General features: G+C 33.1%; 1 pseudogene; it reads right to left on the minus strand.

Moving 5' to 3' along the window:
* Positions 1–4,080: 4,080 nt before the first annotated feature.
* LOC113909351 lies at positions 4,081–4,823 on the minus strand (annotated as a pseudogene).
* Between the last annotated feature and the right edge of the window lie 297 nt (positions 4,824–5,120).

Genomic DNA, 5,120 nt, shown 5'->3' on the forward strand with positions numbered 1-5,120 from the left:
GAATAAATAAAATAAGATGATTGATCAGATACAAATCTATATATCACATATGTTTGCTTGGTATTTAATGTTCCTTTATTTTTTGACACACAAATATTTTGTGGGAAATTAATTGTTATTCCTCTGTTGTTTGTAAATTTTTGTGTACACAGAGACATCTATATTTCTTCTTTTATTTTATAAATAGAAAAGCAATCATCAACCTGAAGTGAAAATAATTATTCACAGATATTTTTTCTAGTTATTTTATTTTAGATTTATGTATTTACCCTTCCTAACTCAACAGCAAAATATTTTGCAATATATAGCTAGATAAGAATCTAGCAATATATTTTCAAACTTTTTAGCTTTAACCTCAATGTCATTTATTCAATACTCCATACTTCCTTCACTAAATTCAGGTGCATTTTTGTTATGTAATAGCTAATTATATAAACACTACTCAAATAATGTTATTAACTAATAAATTATAAAGGCCATTCAAATAAATATTCCAAGAATATTGGCAAGATTGTACAAGAAAAGAAATATGAAAGGTTATACATCTTTTAAAAATGTTCCACTTCATTAAGTTAGTGGAGAGTCTATTTATTCTCCCAGAATGTGTTTTTAGTCATTGAAATACGTTGGATATTTGCACCCTTTGGGAGAGGGGAGTTTGTTTTTAATTGGAGAAAGAGATGATAATTTGGCTTGGGAAGAAGACAAGTAGACAAGCTGAGGGGAATGGAATTTAAGGAAAGGTATCATAATTTTCTGATCCTAGGCAATTCTTTGGTCTGCTCTGGAAATAAGAGACTCTAAACAGAGGGAATTGTTCATTCTGGACTTCGAGACTATTGATCCTGCAAAGCCACCGTGAGCTGCAGGTGACTGAGCTGGGAAGGGACTGCTCTGACATGTCTCTAGGAAACTAGCAGCCACTAAGAATGGAGAGATTTAAGTAAACACAAGGACTGCCCCAGCAAGCAGGCACATTGCAGTTCCTATGTTGGCCAATGACCAATGCAGAGACTATAGCAGTATCTTAGTAGGAATAGGAGTAGAAAAGGAAGAATAAAAGATTACTTGGTAGGCTGTGTGTAACAAGCCCTTGAGAAGTTGAGCAAATTACTTTCTCAGAGCCAATCTTCTCTTTCAGCAGAATTCCACGATTTTTTGTCTATAAAATCAAATGTGATTTTATTCTGTAAAAACAGGCTCTTAGGTGTTAGATGTTAAGGTTACACTTGCAATCAAAGAAACAAAAATGAAATAATAGGTAATCATAATAACCAACAGTTAGAGGTTCTATTATTTTGCTGGATGTTGTTCTATGCACTATAACTATAGTCAGTCTTGTCATATCCTTATATAGGAAGGACCATTAAATTATGTGACCAGAGTCCACTGTAAGTTTGCAGTGAAGAAATTCCAGTTATCCTTTAAATGTCTACAGTAATAGTAACCCTAATATACAGAAAAATTAGGAACATAATTCAGAATCTCATTAAGCAGTAAATAGTCTAGTGGAATCTATCAAATGGTAGAGTACCTAGGTCGATGATTCTGATTCTAATTTGCCCTGGAAATTGGGTAATGAGATGACTTAATCTCAAGGATGTAGGTTTCTAATTTCTTAAATTTTAGAATGAAAGAAAGAACATAGTAACTATATAAAAGGGTTTATCTTGATAGATTCATAAGCAAAATTTTTCCTTAAAATGCAATAGTTTTACAAAAAAAAACTGAAAGTTTCTAAAAATGTGAAACCTGAAAGCCCCCTGTGCTGGAGCAGTCCCACTCCTGGATACATACCTTAGATAAATAAACACTTATGCTCACTCAAATTCATACACAAATGTTTAGAGTGGCTATATTAATAATCATCCCAAAATGAAAACAACTCAGGGTCCTTCTGTAGATGAATGGATAGACATGCTTTGCTTTATCCATACAATGGAATATTAACAATAAAAAGGAAAGAACAACTGATAAATACAACTGCATAGATGAATCCTGAAGACGTTATGCTAAGGAAATAAACCAGTCTCAAAAATGATACACTGTATGATTTATGTAACTTTCTATAAAAGCTAAACTATAGTGACAAAGAATAGTTTGGTGGTTTCCAAAGGTTAAGCTTAGAGGGAATTTATGATGACAAGGACAGCAGATGAGAATTTTGGGGGGAATGGTAATGAAAATATGCTGTATCCTGATTGTTGTTACATGATTCTATACAAGTGTTAAAATTCATAGAACTATAGATCACAAAAGAGTCCCTTTTATTTTACATTAACTTTAAATATTTTTATAAATAACTAAAAAGATTGCACTGATAAGATATGCCCTCAAACATTATTTACTTGTGGATGAACAAAGTTAAAACCAGAAAAAAATAGAATTAAGTGAAGAGATATTTAAAAAAAAAACAAATATTTGTTATTTTCATGGAAAACAGAAACCTAAACATGTGAAATGATTTAAGTGCAAATAGTTACTGTAAGAAAATTTGGCTTATAAATTTAGTGTAATAGATTCCTAATTACAATTTAAAATAAGTTGTTTAGCAATCTATTTAGACTTTAATGAAATCTTACTAATTTTATACAGTCTTATGTATCTAACATATTTTACCATACTTAGAAATTTATTATACTTTTAATAATTACTTAAGTAACTATTAATATTGTGTTTAAGGCAAGTAATTAGATGACTTAAAATGAAAACAAATGGTATAATTTCAATTTAACATATTTGGCCTTAATTTCACTATGTATATTAATGATGTCAAGCATTATTCAAAGGCCACTTTTAAATGGTTTTCAAATTTCTTAGACTTGTAAATAGAATAATCAAAATCATAGGTTGAGCAAAAGCTTAAGGAAGAGGTAGGCAATTGGAAATTTGTATATAAATTCATAGAACAAAATAACACCTAAATAACTTTTTCTTCACATAAACTTGTCTTCAAGAACATCAAAGACCTGACACAACCATGTACTATTATTTTCCCCATTTTGCAGATGAGGAACAAGACACAAAGAGGTTAATTTACATCTCATGTACAGAATACTATCCAGTATTTCTGCAAAAGTGAAGCATTAAGAGCCCTTGTATGGTTCTGCTTTAACTGCAAATTATAAAACCCCAGAGGGCAATTAAGCAGCACTGATTTTTTTAAATATGTCATTATATCTGATAATTCCTTTAATGGTCATATTTCTCTATTAAAAATTTAACCTTTATTATACTGAAAAATTGGGGAAAATTTAACTTTTATTATACTGAAAAATTGGGAAAAATAATACCCTGTATTAAAGAATTGGTTGAAAAAAAGAATTGGTTAAATCTATATAACATAAATGGCTGAAGAGCTATTTGATAAAACACAATAAAGGTCTGATAATTTTCTCCTAGAAGAATATTTAAATATTGGTATAAAAATTTATTAAGTGAAAAAAGTTTAAAGTAGTAAGGACATATTATTTTAAGTACGCTGATTATATACTCACATAATGAAATGACATGGAGAGAAAAAAAGAATTGAATCATATATACTAAAATGATTGCAATGTATTTCCCTAAGTGGTGAGCTGATTTTTGCTTTACTCTTTGTCTAGCTTTCCTGACTGAATGAAAATATATCTGAAAGAGAAAAATATATTCCATTAAAAATAGGTAGGCCTTATGTGCAATATTGTGTACTGATTCATTCATTCACTGAGAGAAGAAAACTTAAGCTTGTCATCGGCTTCATGAGTGCCTTCTCCTATGTAATTGTCTTAACTAATGCTGTTCTCTTGGTCAGCATCTTCTCTCATAGGACTTCATGGGTCATAATTTCACATACGGGTATTTTGGTAGTTTGGAAAATTAAACATAGAAAGAAAATACCTTTTTCTGGTCGCTATCTTATTTCTTATTTTACTTTTAGTTTTTTCTTCTAAGGTTATAAACTTTGTGTCTTTAGAATACATTTTTTCCTTTTTTTATTTTTTAATTTTATTTTATTATGTTATGTTAATAACCATGCATTACATCAATAGTTGTTTTTTTTTATGTCTGATCTTATTTATTTGTCACTCTTAGAAAATCTCATATTTGACTGGACTCAGAGGTAGAAGCTCTCAGAGAGGACAGGCTCTGTCTCTTGGCAATCTGTTCCTGGCATTTTTCTTTGGCCTCCTTCATTCTCTTGGCCAAAAGTTTAGCATATTCTGCAGCCTATTCCTCATTTTTCTAAGTGGGCTGCTTCTTCAAAGCAATATGCCGACGTTTGTGCTAGAGGACACATGGAGTGACAAGACGCTGAATCTTAGGCGCTTTGGTTCTAGGTTTCTTACCTTCTTTGTTTAGGGGCTTTCTCACAACATACTGGCAGACATCATCTTCTTCAGAGAGACTGAAATGTTTGCGGGTTCTGCTGGCTCTTTTGGGCCCCAGGCGACGAGGCACAGTAGTATCAGTGAGTCCAGGAATATCCTTCTCCCCTTTTTTACAATGACCAAGTTGAGAACACTGAGATTGGCATCCACAATGCAACCCCGAACGGATTTGTGCTTTCTCTCTCCAGTCCTCCTTGGTCTATAGCAGGAATGCCCCTTACTCAACAGCAGGCAGACACGGCCATGGGTCAAGATACCCTGCTTCATGGGGAAGCCTTGCTTTTCATCGCCACCACTGATTCGGACCACATAACCCTTCCATTCTTCACCCAGAGCATCAGCAGCAACCTCTGTGGCCATACACTTCTCATAAAAGGTACAAAGTTTGCATTCATCGTCCACTTCAATGAGTTTCTGGCAGCCAGTAGCTGGGAAAGAGATGTTCAGCTTCATCCTGAAGCAGCCTACTGCCTCCGAGGCTCCACGAAAAAGCCATCATTAGTTTTTGATATACTGTTCCATGATTCATTGTTTGTGTATAACACCCAGTGCTCCATTCAGTACGTGCCTTCTTTAATACCCATCACCAGGCTAACCCATCCCCCAACCCACCCAGAACCCTCAGTTTGTTTCTCAGAGTCCATAGTCTCTCATGGTTTGTCTCCCCCTCCGATTTCCCTGCCTTCATTTTTCCCTTCCTATTATCTTCTCTTTTTTTTAACATATACATTTTCATAGGTATGCTCCAAA

This window comes from Zalophus californianus, chromosome 6, assembly GCF_009762305.2.
Source record: "Zalophus californianus isolate mZalCal1 chromosome 6, mZalCal1.pri.v2, whole genome shotgun sequence".
NCBI classification, from domain to species: Eukaryota; Metazoa; Chordata; class Mammalia; order Carnivora; family Otariidae; genus Zalophus; species Zalophus californianus.